This window comes from Scyliorhinus torazame, chromosome 20, assembly GCF_047496885.1.
Source record: "Scyliorhinus torazame isolate Kashiwa2021f chromosome 20, sScyTor2.1, whole genome shotgun sequence".
NCBI lineage: Eukaryota > Metazoa > Chordata > Chondrichthyes > Carcharhiniformes > Scyliorhinidae > Scyliorhinus > Scyliorhinus torazame.
In genome coordinates, this window is record NC_092726.1 from 31,286,783 (window position 1) to 31,305,787 (window position 19,005).

At 50.3% G+C, this 19,005-nt stretch overlaps 2 non-coding genes across 2 annotated transcripts; both read left to right on the plus strand.

Annotated features, from left to right (window-relative positions):
- The first annotated feature begins 4,175 nt into the window (after positions 1-4,175).
- On the plus strand, positions 4,176-4,365 carry LOC140397859 (U2 spliceosomal RNA). The gene has a single exon (XR_011937283.1). It is a non-coding gene; the product is annotated as a U2 spliceosomal RNA (small nuclear RNA).
- A 10,121-nt stretch (positions 4,366-14,486) lies between these two features.
- LOC140397384 (U2 spliceosomal RNA) lies at positions 14,487-14,671 on the plus strand. Its single transcript, XR_011936843.1, has one exon. It is a non-coding gene; the product is annotated as a U2 spliceosomal RNA (small nuclear RNA).
- The last annotated feature ends 4,334 nt before the right edge of the window (positions 14,672-19,005 follow it).

The window sequence follows — 19,005 nt, forward strand, 5'->3', positions numbered from 1 at the left end:
CAAATGCATTTGAACAGTGGCCTAAAATAAATCAATTATATCTAAACGGTGCCAAATGTATTTAAACAGTTCTTTATAGTAAATTAAATGCATTTAAACAGTGCCCCGACAGTCAATCAAATGCTTTTAAACACTGCGCAAGAGTAAAACAAATACTTTTAAACAGTGCACCACAGTAAATCAAATGCATTTAAACAGTGCCCTACAGTAAATCAAATGCATTTAAACAGTGCCCTATAGTAAATCAAATGCATTTAAACAGCGCCCAACAGTAAATCAAATGCATTTTGTTCCCTACAGTAAACTAATTGCATTTAAATAGTGCCCGATACTCAAATGCATTTAAACATTGCCCTCCTGTGAATCAAAAGCATTTAAACAGTGTTCTACGTTAAATCAAATGCATTTAAACAGTGCCCTACAGTAAACCAAATGCATTTAAACAGTGACATAGTAAATCAAATGTTTTTAAACAGGCGCTACAATAAATCAAATGCATTTAAACAGTATCCTACAGTGAACTAAATGCATTTTTAAAATGCCCTGCAGTGAATCAAATGCATTCAAACAGTGCCCTACAGTATACGAAATGCTTTTAAACAGTTTCTGACAGTTAACTGAATGCATTTAAAGAGCGCCCAACACTCAAATGCATATAAGTAGTGCCCTACAGTAAATTAAATGAATGTAAACAGTGCCCTGTTGTAAACCAAATGCGTTTAAATAGTGCGGTGAAGTAAATGAAATGCATTTAAACTGTGCCCTACAATAAATCAAACGCATTTTAACAGTGCCCATAGTAAATCAATGCATTTAAACAGTGCCCTACAGGAAATCAAATGCATTTATACAGTGCCCTACAGTAAACCAAATGCATTTAAACAGTGCCCTATAGTCAATCAAATGTATTTAAACAGTGCCCCACAGTCAAACGGACCTTATTTAAACAGAGCCTTACAGTAACACACCAATTAAAAGTGCCCTACTGTAATCGGACTTAAAATGTGCCCGATAATAAATCATGTTTTTAAACATTAAACATGTTTATGTAAAGCGAATTGCTTTGGAGACCTAAAAAACAACTTTCCCGAGGCCAGTATATGCCCTTCCAAAAACTGAACGGGATCCAGCCAAAATAATACTGTTCCATATTTCTATCCAGCATATTAATTCTGCTCCATTTTAATATGCAGCCATATTAAAACGGCTCCATATTAATACTGTTCCATATTAATACTCTTCCACATTAATACTGTTCCATATTAATACTGTTCCATATTCGTGCTGCTTCATTTTAAGACCGTTACAAATGAGTACTGTTCCCTATTAATGTCCAGCATATAAACATTGTTCCATATTAATATTCGCTCATATTATAACTTTTCCATATTAGTAGTGTTCCATATTAATACTGTTCTATATGATTACTGTTACATATTAATATCCAGCCATGTTAACGCTGTTCCATATTAGTACTGTTCCATATTAATATCTGGCCATTTTAATATCCGGCTATATTAACACTGTTCCATACTAATACAGTTCCATATTAACATCCAGCCACATTCGATATTAATAATAATTATCTTTGTCACAAGTAGTCTTACATTAACACAACAACGAAGTTACTGTGAAAAGCCCTTCGTCGCCACATTCTGGCGCCTGTTCGGGGACACAGAGGGAGAATTCAGAATGTCCAATTCACCTAACAAGCACGTCTTTCGGGCCTTGTGGGAGGAAACCGGAGCACCCGCAGGAAATGTACGCAGACACCGGGAGAACATGCAGGCTCCGCAAAGAGAGTGACCCAATCTAGGAATCAAATCTGGGACCCTGGAGCTGTGAAGATATGGTTCCATATTAATACTGTTCCATATTAGTACTGTTCCATATTAATATTCAGCCATATCAATACTATTCCATATTAATACGGTTCCAAGTTAATATGCAGCCATATTAATACTGCTCCATATGAATAATGTTCCATATTAATATCCAGCCACATTAATGCTGTTCCATACCAATATGGTTCCATATTAATATGCAGCCAGATTAATACGTTTTTGCTCAATGCCTGCTACCCCGCCCCCCACATGGAGGTTGGACATGGCCCGACTTGCCCAGAATGCTTTGTGCAAGAAAATATCACAGGCCACAGATGACTATATTATTAATAACTAGAATGGGGAAGTCCCGCCCTTCACGCTCTGGGAGGCCACGAAGGCTGAGATCAGGGGTGATATCATGGCCAAGAACGCACGTAGAGACAAGGTAGAGAGGGCGGCTAGGCGACAGTTGTGGACTCCATACTGGAGGTAGACAGGCGATACTCTGAGGGCCCGAACAAAGAACTCCTGGCGCAGAGGAAAAAGCTACAAATGGACTTTGATCTGCTCTCCACGAGGGAAGCATTGCAGCAACTCCGCCAGGTACGGGAGACCCTTTACGAACACGGAGATAAAGCCAGCCACTGCTGGTTCGCCAGCTGAGAAAGCAGGCAGCCACGGGGGTAATAGCTCAGATTAGAAGCAGCAGACCGAATCCAGTGGCAGAGCCAAAAAATGTCTACGAGGCATTTGAGACCTTCTACCGGGGGCTATTCACCTACAAGCCCTCAGCTTAGGGATGAAACAGTTCATCGATGGATGGGACACGCCAGTTGTGACACAGGCTGAAAATGGGACTGGAAGCACCTGTAAAACTGGGAGAAGGATAGCGCAGTGGTGAGCCCTCGTTCCTCATGGTCCCGCCCGCCCCACACATCCCTGTGACGATGGATGTGGCTGTCCTGCAACCCAGTTTTGTGTAGAAGCTGGGATTCGTCTTTCTGGAGCGCAGGAGGTTAGGGGGAATCTAAACAAGACTTCAACGTCATAAAGATTTTTTTTTAATGATAGAAATGGATAGATCCTCTGCCCCCAATTGCTCGACTGCATAAATCCCACCTTAGTTAGTGTCCCAATCCACCGGACTTTCCACAACACCATATCCAGCTATGCTCAGGAAGAATAATTGTTTTCCTATCCAGCCGACTGTTCTATATTGAAGAAGCTGGTGAACTTTAGAAGGACAATTCTGCCTTCCTACCCACACTGCTGTTCACACATCAGTGCACTACGTCGAGATATACTTTGGACTGACTTTTCTGTGTCATTTTTGGCTCTATTGTTCATAAAAACAGATCAAGCTGAGCTGTACGAGATCTGCGTGTCCCCAGTGCACTCTGCTGAACACATCCAGATATAGTCTGGAGTAATATTTCGCTCTTCCGTTCTAACCTGGTGCTCCAACGGACACATGCACCTGCCCTGCAGCCGAACATGTATGTGTTTCATTTCCCAACCACTGTCCACACCCACTGACCCAAGCTGTACTTCAGAAGCCAATCTGCCTGTGCCATTCGCCTTGGATTGTTTCGAAATCCCACGTCAGGCTCGAATGCAGGTTACGATTCTTTATAGAATCATAGAATCCCTACAGAGCGGAAGGCGGGTCATTCGGCCCAACGAGTCTGCACCAGCCCTTAGAAAGAGCAACCTATTTAAGCCCACACCGCCACCCTATCCTCATTCCCGCAACCCAAACTAACCTAAAGGGCAATTTAGCACGGCGAATCCACCTGACTTGCACATATTTGGACTGTGGGAGGAAAACAGAGAACCCAGAGGAAACCGTGTCAGAGAAAGTGCAAACTCCACATGGACAGACATCCGAGGCTGGAATTGAACCTGGGTTGCTGGCGCGCTGAGGCAAGCGTGCAAACTACTGTGACACCGGATTGCAGCCTCCTGGACTCTGCACTGCACAGATTCACCGTGTAGGACAATCTCTGGGGTCTCTGACAGCCTCTTTTTTGTTTTACAATGAAATACACAGTTCTTAAAATTTAGAGTAGTCAATAATTCTTCCAATTTATGGTGGCTAATCCACCTACCTCTCACATCTTTGAGTTGTGGGGTGAGACTCACGCAGAACCGGGGAGAATGTGCAAACTCCACGCGGCCAGTGACCCGGGGCCGGGGTCGCAATGTGGACTGGGAACTTCAGGAAATTAGGAGAGCAAAAACGGTACATGAAAGTATACAGGCAGGTAAAATGAACGAACGTCCTAAGTAATTTTACCAGCTCATTAAGGGTAAAAGGATAACTCGGGAAATAGCCGGAAAACATGGGCTATCGCTTCTCGGCCTTTTGGTTCAGATCAAGTGTAGTATCTGTTCTTATCAGTTTAATATCTGGTATGTCCCCTTCGGGGGTCCGAATATTAAATTGATTTTTGGGACACGGAGATGGTTCAGGGGCTTTCTTGGTCCGCTCCAGGCATCAACCTGGTCTTGCAATGTTTCCAGGAATGGTGCCTTCACCCCGCTTTGGGCACAAATAGTGCAAAAGCAGAAAATGGCGCAAAACCTGGCTTCCCCTCTTCTGTCTTGTCCAGTTGTCTCATCCTGACCAATTAAAAAAATTTCAGGCTCCAGAGCATTGCTAGCTTTTCTGCTGGCGGGCGCTTCGCGCACTAATGTCGTGAGCCTATGGGCTCGCGGACTTGCGGCAGCCAGGCTCCGTTTTCAGCTGATATGCCAAACAGATATCCTGCTGCTTTTTACAGGCCACTCACCCTCACCCTCGGATGCCGACTTGCCTTCTCCTCACTTCAGTTACCACATCCCTTCATCCTGCACAACGGGGAAGTGTGGCGACAGACTGAACGGCATCCTGTTTGGATGTAGGTATACCTTCACGGCGTCTCTTTTCGTTCTCGTGACTCCACGACCAACACGTCAGGGTGGAGCTCAGGGAAACTAGACATTGCCCCCTGTTGGATTCCGCCAGTACTCGCTGCTTGCACGGATTGCCCTTTGTTCGGCAAAGGTGGAGATTTCTTCGACTCCCTCCGTTGGGTGTCACTGGGCCTTCACAGCGTCTCCATTTAATCTGGTGACGACAGGGGGCGGCTTGCCAGACGATGTCTTCCTCTTGTGTTTTACTGGTTCTGCATGCACAGACTCCACCGTGCTCGGCCAAGCTGGAGGTCTCTTGACCAACAGTGAGCGTAGACTAAAAGTTCCAAAGCACAGTCGAGCGCAGCAAGGTGCTCCTGAAAGTCGGTGGACGAGGAGGACAAGAGCCATAGCCGGAAAATATTGGCTATCGCTTCTCGGCCTTTTGCCTGAGATCAAGTGTAGTCTCATTTAATCGTGGGAAGCTGAGAATCTCAATGACGATCGTGGATTGGAGAACTCGGAGGAATTGAAGTCGTCAAAGAGGAAACGTTTGGAGCCCGGCTGCTATTGGTGGATCCACATACTGGCCTAAACCTCTGGTTTAGGCCTAACGCCGATACAGTTCAGACCCAACGTACGAGCTATGGATGCAGCTGCATCCCGACCACCAGGCTGGGGAGTGCGAAACACTGTCCGAGTCACAGTGAAGAAAACGGAAGGAGAGTCACCTTTGGATCGGATACTCTTCGTGAAGCGGGTGCTGCTCGAGTGTTGTGGGTTTAAAGCAACAGAAATCTTCTGCTTGCAAAACTTCCCCAAGAATGGCTTCTTTGATGTCACCTTCAAGAGCGGCGCAGCGTGCATCAAATTCTTGAACGTCTTCAAGGAAAAAGGTAACCAGAGTCCCCTGTCGATCCTGACTGCGGAGCCTCTGTTTACGCTACCGGCACAGCGAAATCGGGTTGTTACACTGCACACGTACAACCCCCACGTCCCTGTGTCTGATGTGCTCACGTTCCTCGCCAGGTACGCTGAGCTGAAAAGTGACAGCGTGCAAGTGAAAGACACCTTCGGCATCTGGACAAGTGAGCACCAGGTCAAGGTGACCCTAAGAACGGACAGCAACGGAGCCATCCTGCATCCCCCCTCCAATTTCGCTATTGGAGTAAATCGTGGCTACCTCTACTACGTGGGACAGCCACGAGTATGCCACGCCTGTGGCAAAACGGGGCATGTTGCCGCAAACTGCAGTGTGACCTTCTGCAAGAACTGCAGGCAGGAGGGACACATGACTAAGGACTGCAAGGAAGACAAGTGCTGCAACCTTTGTGGGGAGGCCGGCCATCTTTACAGGGCCTGCCCGAAACGCGGGGCGACATATGCACAGATCATCAGCAGCGGAGTCAAAAAGGCGACCAGAGAGGAGGTGCATACACCCTCCACCGAAAAAGACACCACGGTTCAGAATGAGGAAAAGCAACAGAAGGGCCCCCAACAAAAGGAGGAGGTCTCAGCACCTCCTGACAACCCAACCCCAGCCCCATCTGATGAGGAACACTCAATGGAAGAGGAAGAGGATGGGACAAAGAATAAAGAGCCCAGGGAAACAGTGAACAGGGACAAACGAAAGAGGAAACAAAAAAACAAACTGAAGAACCCCCCGAGGGGTAGTGGCAAAAAGCGACACCTCTCAGCCGGCGCACTTCGTGCCTACACCTCATCCGATGAGGGAAAACAGGACAAGAATCGGCCTCAGATAAAGAGGCAAAGCACCAACGTGGAACGGAAGGCACAGACCCCCCAGACCACCGACCGGGAAGAAAACAAGGTCACAGACCAACCCCCGATAGTAACGAGCAGCAACAACCCAGGTGAAGACCGGCCTGCAACCCCAACACCTACTGACTGCCACGACGAACCCCAGGGCTACACCCCCCCCCCCCAATGCATCTGCATCAAAATCACGCGGCCAGTACGGACCAGAACAGTTTTCTCAGCCCTGCAACTGTGCTAAAGTTTGCGAGCACCACCGGCATGCTGGGGAACATTCAACAGCTGGAACAGCCAACTGTATAGACTCTGGACTCTTGAGACGGGTAAATCTATCTTTTTATAATGGGTTTCAAAATTGCATCCATAAATGTGCGAAGCATCAAAGATACTTCGCGGTGTGTAGCCACACTCAACTATTTGGCAAATGTAAAAGCTGACCTACTGTTCCTGCAGGAGTGCGGAATTCCGCACCTCAGCAACTACAGGCGCTGGTCGAGCTGGTGGTCCCACGGGCCATCCATCTGGTCAGGAGGAAACGACTGCCGCTCCTCCGGCCTGGGTATTCTGCTGCGGGGAGGCAACTTCACCATCTCTGACGTTAAGGAGGTGGTGGGCCGCCGCCTCCTCGTAGCAGACGTGAAATACAAAAACACCCCTCTCAGACTTATTAATGTGTACGCCCCGGCCGTAAAAAGTGAGCGGCTGGCAGTCCTTCAGCAACTCCCACTGCTGTTGGCCACCTCCAAGCCGGTCATCCTGGGTGGTGACTTCAACTGCATCATCGATGCGGCTGGACGATCCAGCAAAGCCGACAGCAAACTAAACGCTACGTCCAGACTCCTGATGGAAACGGTAAAAGACGCCAAGCTGCTCGACGTCTGCAGCAACCCTGCAGACGGCGCGCAGCATAGATACACATGGTCACGGCCAGACGGGTCCGTCCGCTCCAGGATAGACTTCTTTTTTGTGTCCCGAGCTTTCACGGTCAGGTCCACCGACGTAACGCCGGTGTTCTTCTCTGATCACTGCCTCCTACTGGCCGACTGCCACCTGCAGGAAGACCAGGGGGTAGGCAGGAGGACGTGGAAGCTAAATGTAAAACTGCTGACCCCTGAGAACATCGAGGAACTCAGGAGGGATTACAAAGGTTGGAGAACCGTGAAACCCCTCTTTGAGGCCCCACATCTCTGGTGGGAAGCAATCAAGGGCAATATCAAGAGGTTTTTCATCCTCAAGGGCGTTCAAAAGGTGAGAGAGAGACGAGGGGTCATGTCCAGGCTCCAGAAAAGTATGCAAAATTTGCTCCAGCTGCAGTCGATGGGGGTGGATGTCAAGGAGGATCTCCAAGAGGTGAGAGCCACCAAGCCTCGCTCTACACCTCGGAGGCCTCCAAGGTTATCTTCCGTTCCAGAGTCCGCTCCGTGGAGCAGGACGAAAAGTGCTCACGCTTCTTCTTCCAAAAGGTGCACAGAGAGACCTCTGTGATCAGCAGCCTGAAGGAAGAAGATGGCTCTGAAAAGTCATCGCAGTCTGACATCCTGAGGATCAGCCAATCCTTTTATGCCGGACTGTATGACCTGAAGCCAACAGATAGCACTGTTTCCCAGACTTTCCTGTCGACTATCACGGAGGTCATAGGCGACAGCGAGCTGGAAAACCTGGACAAACCACTAACTCTGGATGAGCTGACAAAGGCCGCCAAGTCGTTCGAAACGAGTAAAACTCCCGGAAGCGACGGCTTACCGGTTGAGTTGTCTTCGGCTCTGTGGGACTGGATAGGCCCAGACCTGCTGGGTGTACGAGAGTATGCTTCTGGAAGGCAACATGTCAGAGTCCATGAGGAAAGGCATCATCACCCTCATCTACAAGCAGAAGGGGGAAAGGGAAGAAATTCGAAATTGGCGACCCATTTCACTGTTGAATGTGGATTAGAAAATTCTAGCTAAGTTCATCGCCAATCGGGTCAGGTCATCTCTGGAGTCGGTGATCCACCCTGAACAGACCTGTGCTGTACCCGGCAGGAAGATCTCTGATAGCTTCGCGCTACTCAGGGATACGACCGCCTATGTGCAGGACAGAAGGGTGGACACCTGCCTCATCAGCCTTGACCAGGAGAAGGCTTTTGACAGAATATCGCACACCTACATGATGGATGTGCTCTCCAAAATGGGGTTTGGGGAGGGAATTCGCAATTGCATCAAACTGCTCGACACAACCATCTATAGCGCAGTCTCAATCAATGGGTGGGAATCAGAAAAGTTCCAGATCAAATCCGGAGTCAGGCAGGGCTGCCCTCTCTCCTCTGCCCTTTTTGTGTGCTGCATAGAAACTGTTGGCCGAGTCCATCAGGAGGGATCCGGGTATAAGAGGAGTGACGATCCCAGGCAGTGGAGGCATGCAAGTCAAGGCCTCCCTGTACATGGACGATGTGGCCGTCTTCTGCTCGGATCCTGCGTCTGTACGCAGGCTCTTGACCACCTGCGACCAATTTGAACTGGCCTCGGGAGCCAAGGTAAACCGTGGCAAGAGCGAGGCCATGTTCTTTGGGAACTGGGCCGACCGGTCCTTTGTCCCCTTCACTGTCAGGTCAGATTACCTGAAGGTGCTGGTGATATGATTCGGAGTTGCTCGGGCGTGCACCAAAAACTGGGAGGAGCGCATAGCAAAGGTAAGGCAGAAACTGGGCTGGTGGGAGCAACGCTCCCTCTCCATTGCGGGCAAAACCCTGGTCATCCGGTGTGAGGTACTCTCGGTGCTACTGTACATGGCGCAGGTCTGGCCCATAACCTGACCCTACGCCACAGAAGTCACCCGGGCCCTCTTCAAATTTATCTGGCGATCCAAGATGGACCGTGTCCGAAGGGACACCATGTACAAACCTCTGGAGAAGGGAGGGCGGAACGTACCCAACGCCTCCCTCATCATGTTGGGCACCTTTGTGTCCAGCTGCATCAATCTGTGCGTGGACCCCCAGTATGCAAACACCAAGTGTCACTACATACTGAGGTTCTACCTGTCATCGGTGTTACGAAGGATGGGCCTGGCCTCATTGCCGCGGAACGCTCCAAGTAGTTGGACCGTACCGTACCACCTGTCCTTTGTGGAAAAGTTTTTGAAGGAGAACACCTTTTACCACAAGGCAATGAAGCAGTGGTCAACACGTAATGTCGTCGAGCAACGAGTATGCCACACCTGTGGCAAAACGGGGCATGTTGCCACAAACTGCAGTGTGACCTTCTGCAAAAACTGCAGGCAGGAGGGACACATGACTCAGGACTGCAAAGAAGACAAGTGCTGCAACCTGTGTGAGGAGGCCGGCCATCTTTTCAGGGCCTGCCCGAAATGCGGGGCAACATATGCACAGATCATCAGCAGCGGAGTTAAAAAGATGATCAGAGAGGAGGTTCATACACCCTCCACCGAAAAAGATACCACGGCACAGAATAAGGAAAAGCAACAGAAGGGCCCTCAACAAAAAGGGGAGGACCCAGCACCTCCTGAAAACCCAACCCCAGCCCTATCTGATGAGGAACACTCAATGGAAGAGGATGGGACAAAGAACAAAGAGCCCTGGGAAACAGTGAACAGGGACAAACGAAAGAGAAAACAAAAAAACAAACTGAAGAACCCCATAATGGGGAGTGGCACAAAGCGACACCTTTCAGACAGTACACTTAGTGCCGAAACCTCCTCCGACGAGGGTAAACAAGCCAAGGATCGGCCTCAAATAAAGAGGCAAAGCACCAACGTGGAACGGGAGGCACAGACCCCCCAGACCACAAACCGGGAAGAAAATAAAACCCGCCGAGACAATCAACCCCTGGCTCATGGGAACACCAATATGACCAACGGCCACCAAACGCCGGACATCGAAAACAAGGTCACAGACCAACCCCCGGAAAGTAACAAGAAGCAACAACCCAGGCGAAGACCGGCCTGCAACCCCAACACCAACTGACTGCCACAACGGACGCCAGGGCTACACTCCCGCCCCCCCCTCAATACATCTGCATCAAGTTCACTAGCCAGTGCGGACCAGGACAATTTTCTCAGCCCTGCAACTGTGCTAAAGTTTGAGAGCACCACCGGCATGCTGGGGAACATCCAACAGCTGGAACAGCCAACTGTATAGACTCTGGACTCTGAGACTGGTAAATCTATCTTTATATAATGGGTTTTAAAATTGCATCCATTAATGTGCGAAGCATCAAAGATACTTCGCGGTGTGTAGCCACACTCAGCTACTTAGCAAACGTGAAAGCCGACCTACTGTTCCTGCAGGAGTGCGGAATTCCGCACCTCAGCAACTACAGGCGCTGGTCGAGCTGGTGGTCCCACGGGCCATCCATCTGGTCAGGAGGAAACGACTGCCGCTCCTCCGGCCTGGGTATTCTGCTGCGGGGAGGCAGCTTCACCATCTCCGACGTTAAGGAGGTGGTGGGCGGGCGCCTCCTCGTAGCAGACGTGAAATACAAAAACATCCCTCTCAGACTTATTAATCTGTACGCCCCGGCCGTTAAAAAGTGAGCGGCTGGCAGTCCTTCAGCGACTCCCACTGCTGTTGGCCACCTCCAAGCCGGTCATTCTGAGCGGTCACTTCAACTGCATCATCGATGCAACTGAACGATCTGCCGGAGCCGACACAAACTAGACGCTACGTCCAGACTCCTGATGGAAACGGTAAGAGACGCCAAGCTGCTCGACGTCTGCAGAAACCCTGCAGACGGAGCGCAGCGTAGATACGCATGGTCACGGCCAGACGGGTCCGTCCGCTCCAGGATAGACTTCTTCTTTGTGTCCCGTGCTTTCACGGCCATGTCCAAGATGTATGGCCGGTGTTCTTCTCTGACAACATCCTCCTGCTGGCCGACTGCCACCTGCTGGAAAACCAGGCTGCAGGCAGGGGGACATGGAAGCTGAATGTAAAACTGCTGAACCCTGAGAACCTCGAGGAACTCGAGAGGGATTACAAAGGTTGGAGAACCGTGAAACCCCTCTATGAGGCTCCACATCTCTGATGGGAAGCAATCAAGGGGAATATCAAGAGGTTTTTCATCCTCAAGGGCGTTCAAAAGGCGAGAGAGAGACGAGGGGATCATGTCCAGGCTCCAGAAAAGTATGCAGAATTTGCTCCAGCTGCAGTCGATGGGGGTGGATGTCAAGGAGGATCTCCAAGAGGTGAAGAGCCAGCAAGCCTCGCTGTCCAACTCGGAGGCCTCCAAGGTTATCTTCCGTTCCAGAGTCCGCTCCGTGGAGCAGGACGAAAAGTGCTCACGCTTCTTCTTCCAAAAGGTGCACAGAGAGACCTCTGTGATCAGCAGCCTGAAGGAAGAAGATGGCTCTGAAAAGTCAACGCAGTCTGACGCCCTGAGGATCAGCCAATCCTTTTATGCCGGACTGTATGACCTGAAGCCAACAGATAGCACTGATTCCCAGACCTTCCTGTCGACTATCACGGTGGTCTTAGGCGAGCTGGAAAACCTGGACAAACCACTAACTCTGGATGAGCTGATAAAGGCCGCCAAGTCCTTCGAGACGAGGAAAACTCCCGGAAGCGACGGCTTACCGGTTGAGTTGTATTCGGCTCTGTGGAACTGGATGGGCCCAGACCTGCTGGAAGTGTACGAGAGTATGCTTCTGGAAGGCAGCATGTCAGAGTCCATGAGGAAAGGCATCATCACCCACATCTACAAGCAGAAGGGGGAAAGGGAAGAAATTCGAAATTGGCGACCCATTTCACTGTTGAATGTGGATTCCAAAATTCTAGCCAAAGTCATCGCCAATCGGGTCAAGTCTGCTCTGGAGTCGGTGATCCACCCTGACCAGACCTGTGCTGTTCCTGGCAGGAAGATCTCTGAGAGCCTCGAGCTACTCAGGGATACGATCGCCTATGTGCAGGACAGGAGGGTGGTCACATGCCTCGTCAGCCTTGACCAGGAGAAGGCTTTTGACAGAATATCGCACACCTACATGATGGATGTGCTCTCCAAAATGGGGTTTGGGGAGGGAATTCGCAATTGGATCAAACTGCTCTACACAAACATCTATAGCGCAGTCTCAATCAATGGGTGGGAATCAGAAAAGTTCCAGATAAATCCGGAGTCAGGCAGGGCTGCCCTCTCTCCTCTGCCCTTTTTGTGTGCTGCATGGAACCTTTTGCCGAGTCCATCAGGAAGGATCCGGGTATAAGATGAGTGACGATCCCAGGCAGTGGAGGCATACAAGTCAAGGCCTCCCTGTACATGGACGACGTTGCCGTCTTCTGCTCGGATCCTGCGTCTGCACGAAGGCTCTTGACCACCTGCGACCAGTTTGAACTGACCTCGGGAGCCAAGGTAAACCGTGGCAAGAGCGAGGCCATGTTCTTTGGGAGCTGGGCCGACCGGTCCTTCGTCCAATTCACTGTCAGGTCAGATTACCATGGGATATGGTTCGGAGCTGCTGGGGCATGCACCAAAAACTGGGAGGAGCGCATAGCCAAGGTAAGACAGGAACTGGGCTGGAGGGAGCAACGCTCCCTCTCCATTTCGGGCAAAACCCTGGTCATCAGGTGTGAGGTGCTCTCGGTGTTACTGTACGTGGCGCAGTTCTGACCCTACGCCACAGCAGTCACCCGGGCCAACTTGAAATTCATCTAGAGATCCAAGATGGACCGTGTCCGAAGGAAGGAGATGGCTCTGTAAAGTCATCGCAGTCTGACATCCTGAGGATCAGCCAATCCTTTTATGCCGGACTGTATGACCTGAAGCAAACAGATAGCACTGTTTCCCAGACCTTCCTGTCGACTATCACGGAGGTCATAGGCGACAGCGAGCTGGAAAACCTGGACAAACCGCTAACTCTGGATGAGCTGACAAAGGCCGTCAAGCCCTTCGAGACGAGTAAGACTCCCGGAAACCTCTGGAGAAGGGAGGGCGGAACGTACCCAACGCCTCCCTCATCCTGTTGGCCACTTTTGTGTCCAGCTGCATCAAGCTGTGCGTGGACCCCAAATATGCAAACACCAAGTGTCACTACATACTGAGATTCTACCTGTCCCCCGTTTTACGAAGGATGATCCTGGCCTCAGTGCCGCGGAACGCTCCAAATCGTTGGACCGTTCCATACTACCTGTCCTTCGTGGAAAGGTTTTCGAAGAAAAACACCTTTGACCACAAGGCAATGAAGCAGAGTTCAGCACGTAATGCCCTCGAGGCCCTCAGGGAAACGGAGAACGTGGAGGACGTTGGATGGTTCGCTGAGCAGACTGCCAGAGTCGTCTCGCAGAACGACTCATCACCAGAACTTTCAAACAAGCACCAAGACCTAGCTTGGCTGGTGGTGAGAAGGCTCTGCGCCAATGCACGCTGCCCTCGGAATGGCTGTGGGGGAAATGAGACGGTCACACACCTCCTTGTGGAATGTGCCTTTGCAAAGAAGGTCTGGCGAGAGATGCAGTGGTATTTGTCAAGGTTTATCCCGAGCAGCTCTGTGACACAGGACTCTGTGCTCTACGGATTGTTTCCAGGGACACACACCGAGACAAATATCAACTGCTGCTGGAAGGTCATCAACTCGGTAAAAGACGCTCTTTGGTCTGCCCGAAACTTGCTGATCTTCCAGTGCAAAGAATTGTCCTCGATCGAGTGTTGCAGACTGGCACATTCCAAGGTCCAGGACTACGTGCTGAGGGACGCACTCAAGCTTGGGCCAGCTGCCGCCAAGGCGCAATGGGGAAAGACCACTGTGTAAGGTCCTTCCAGCAAATGTACACCGAGGGCCGGGTAACAGTGTAAAACCCCTCGGTCTGGGCAACCAACACTCCAATGTATAAAAGAAACATGACGATGTAAATATTTAAGAAGGAATTGTAATGTAAAGAGTGATATGTGTATAATAAGATCAAAATTGAATGGAAGAAAGTCAAGGCAATGTGTAACCCTGACGGAAATGTAGTCAAGACAATTCGAAATGCTCTGTAATGCTCATGATAAATTTTATTAATAAAGTATATTTTTTTGAATAACATTTTTAAAAAAAAATCTGTTCTTATCAGTATAATATCTGATGTGTCCTCTATCTGGGGACCGAATATTAAACTGATTTTTAAGACTCGGAGATCGTGCAGGGGATTGCTCCTAACACTCCACGCATCGACCTGGTCTTGCCATGCTTCCGGGAATGGTGCCTTCACCCCGCTTTGGGGAGCAAAGGTGCGAAGGCAGAAAATGGCGCAAAACCTGCCTTCCCCTTTTCTGTCTTGTCTCGTTATCTCATCCTGACCAATTTAAGGCCTTTCAGGCTCCAAAGCATTGCTAGCTTTTCTGCTGGCGGGAGCTTCGTGCACTAATGTTGCGAGCCGGTGGACTCGCGGACTTTCGGCAGCCAGGCTCCGTTTTCGGCTGATATGCGCACAGATTTCCTGCTGCTTTTTACAGGCCACTCACCCTCACCCCCGGATGCCGACTTGCCTTCTCGTCATTTCACTGACCAAAGCCCTTCATCCTGCACAACAGAGAAGTGTGGCGACAGACTGAACGGCATCCTGATTTGGATGTAGGTGTACCTTCACGGTGTCTCTTTTCATTCTCCTGACTCCACGACCAACACGCCAGGGTGTAGCTCAGGGGGACTAGACATTGCCCCCTGTTGGATACCGCCAGTACTTGCTGCTTGCACGGATTGCCCTTTGTTCGGCAAAGGTGGAGGTTTCTTCGACTCCCTGCGTTGGGTGTCACTGGGCCTTCACAGCGTCTTCTTTCCTTCTGGTGACGACAGTGGAAGGCGTGCCAGACGATGTCTCCCTGTTGTGTTTTTCTGGTTCTGCATGCACAGACTCCACAGTGCTCGGCCAAGCTGGAGATCTCTTGACCAACCATGACCGTAGCCTAAACGTTCCAAAGCACAGTCGAGCGCAGCAAGGTGCACCTGAATGTTGGTGGGCGAGGAGGACAAGAGCCATAGCCGGGGAATATGGGCTATCGCTTCTCGGCCTTTTGGCTATGATCAACAGTATATTGGGTCAAGAGAAGCTGAGGATTGTGATGTAGATTGGAGAAGACAGAGGGATTGAAGTCGTCAAAGAGAAAATGTTGTGGGCTAAGCTTCTGGTTTAGGCCTAATGCCGATACAGTTTAGACTCAACGTATGAGGTTTGGCTGCAACTGCATCCCGACCACCAGGCTGGGGAGTGCGAAACACTGTCCGAATCACAGCGAAGAAGGCGGAAGGGGAGTCACCTGTAGACCGAAACTTCTTCGTGAAGCGGGTGCTGCTCGAGCAGCGGGTTTCAAGCAACAGATATCTTCTGCTTGCAAAACCTCCCCAACAATGGATATTTTGATGTCACCTTCAAGAGTGTTGCAGCGTGCATCAAATTCTTGAACGTGTTCAAAGAAAAGGGCAACCAAAGTCCCCTGTTTATCCTGACTGCGGAGCCTCTGTTTACGCTACCTTCGCAGCAAAACCGGGTTGTTACACTGCACAAGTACAACCCCCACGTCCCCGTGTCTGATGTGCTCACGTTCCTCGCCAGGAACGCTGAGCTGAAAAGTGACAGCGTGCAACTGATGGACACCTTTGGCATCTGGACAAGTGAGCACCAGATCAAGGTGACTCTGAGAACAGAGGGCGGCGGAACCATCCTGCAACCCCCCTCCAGTTCCGCCATTGGAGTAAATCGTGGCTACCTCTACTACGTGGGACAGCCACGAGTATGCCACACCTGTGGCAAAACGGGGCATGTTGCCGCCAACTGCAATGTCACCTCCTGCAACAACTGCAGGCAGGAGGGACACATGACTAAGGACTGCAAGGAAGACAAGTGCTGCAACCTGTGTGGGGAGGCCGGCCATCTTTACAGGGCCTGCCCGAAACGCGGGGCAACGTACGCACAAATCATCAGCGGCGGAGTCAAAAAGGCGACCTCAGAGGAGGTTGATGCCACCTCCATCGACAAAGACATCACAGCGCAGAATGTGTAAAAGCACCAGAAGGGCCCTCAACAAAAAGGGGAGGCCACAGCACGCCCTGACAATACAACCCCTACCTCATCTGACGAGGAACACTCAATGGAAGAGGATGGAACGAAGATTCAAGAGGAATAAAAGGTGAACAACATTAAACCAGCTGTACCGCTCCGTGGAAATCTCAGAGACAACCCCAGACAATGAGGCGCTGAGATGAATGTGTGTTTAAAAGGTGCGGGATGCAGAATGTGCCGGTGAAAAGGCGGCTGCAGCTTTCCTCTGTGTCTGTCAATGAATTAAAGACTCAAATCCCTCTCTGTCTCAAACCTCTGTCAGTGTGGCTGATTCAACTGCTTCAAGGCTGCCGCCTGCTGGTGGTTCACAGCCGCTGCAGGCGCTGCTCTGCGGCCAGAGAGACGTCGGCGGCTGTTTCCCGTCCCGGCCGCCAGAGGGCGTGGGTCACTCTCCCAGAAGCCGATGCTGCTTCCGCTCCTCCCAGTATCACCTCCTGTCCGCAGCCTGGCCCGGCCGCTGCTTGTTGGCGGAACATCCGGGTACCGGTGATGGGCGGGGCATCCGCCATGTTGCCGTGACGTCACCTCTCCACCCACCGGTTATTTCACAGAAAAGACGAAGAAGCGGCTGCTGGGAAACGGGGGAGTTGACTTAAATTCAGAGCCGCCCCCAGGAAATGAATTAAAATCAAATCAACAGGTCATTTCATAAACCAGTGACGGCTGCGAGACTGCGCATGCGCCGCCGCATCCCCCAGAGTGCGGCCAGAGGAGCCCAGGTTTGAAAAATAAATCAAATTGTCAAAAACAGATCAAAACTGGAATCGAAGCTTCAGAACCGAGAAGGAAGAGGAATTCAGACGGGAGAGGATGCGAGTAATTATAATCATCAGATGCAAATTAAATATTCAAACATGCGCCTGTGCTCATGTGCGGAGGGGCATTCCCCCAGAGGACAGCGCGCGGGCCATCACCTCAATGAAGCCGTTTCCCCTGGCAACTCAAGATTGCCGCCGGCCGTCTCCCCGGCAACTCAAAATGGCGCCGGCCGTCACACCGAGCAGCTCAAGATGGCCGCCATCCTCAGGCTGTGGTTGTGGCGCAGGCGCAGTGGCGACTCCTGCAGCCTATTGTCCAGATTGGATGGAGCAGGAGATGGACAACAATTCCCTAAGGCAGAGACTGGCCAATGGCAGCATCTTTATTGACAAAACCAGTTCACATTGACTGAGCTTCAGCTCAATCTCAACGATGGCCGTTGACCAGCTCCACATTGAAACCACCGCGCCATCCACGGTGAAAAGTCTTTCTTACAAAGTAGACGTCTATCCTGAGATTGGACATTGCCCGTGACCCACAATATAACAGAAATTCCAAACTCAAATCACACGCAATGTGACAAAGGGCCACCCAGGCACAACACCAGAGTTTGGTTTGACCAACACCAATGTGTGTTTGATTCTGGTGGCACGCACTCCGACCTGGTGTGGGATCATTCTGAGGCAGAGAGACATCAGGATAACATCAGACGAAACATTGTGCCTTTTAATCTCTCTCCCTCTGACAGTCCCCGAGCAGGTACAACACGGCCATTAGACAGCCGTTCAGGTTGGGTGGATTGGCCATGAAAAACTGCCCGTTAATGTCCAAGTGTGTGCAGGTTAGGTTACTGTGTTATTGGGGTCGAGGGGGGAGGGCGGGGGAGTGGAACTCGGTACAGTACACTTTCGGAGGGTTGGCGTAGACTCAATGGGCCAAATGGCTTCCTTCTGTAATTGGAGTCATAAAATCATACAGCACAGAAAGGGCCATTCGGCCCATTGCGCTTGTGCGGGTCATAAATGAACAACTAACCATTCTAATGCCGTTTTCCAGGACTTGGCCCATAGCCTTCTATGCCGTGTAGGAATTCCATGTGATTCCATAAAATGTGCTCTTGATATCCATGATGGATTCTACTTCCACTTCAATGTCAGGCAGTATATTCAGGACAATAGTCACTGACTACATTAAAACAATTCCTCAGTCACCTCTGTCGCAAAACCATCGACAACCGCTTCATCAGTGACCTTCCCTCCATCATAAGATCGCTGATAATTGCACAATCTTCAGCACCATACACAACTCCTCAGACAATGAAATGGAAAATGTGATCATACGAAGCAGGTCAGGCAGCATCTATGGAGATGCAAACAAATTACTTGAGTTATATGACACAGGAGTGCATCAGAAGCTCAGCAGATTGATTCTTGGGAGGGAAGATTGTCGCCTTGGCGAGATTGGGTTGACAGCACCTGCATTCACTAGAATTGAGAAGAATGGGAGGGAATCGAATTGAACCGTATAAAAAACTGACAGTGCTGGAGAAGCTGGATGCAGGGATGTTCGTTATTCTGGTTGGGGGCTGGGGAAGAAGAAGGTGTCACTGCAAATTGTTTCCATTCAAATAGTCACCCAATGCCCTCTTGAGTGCCTCGATTCAAACCTTCCACCAATGTGCCAAGGGCAGCATGGTAGCCTTGTGGATAGCACAATTGCTTCACAGCT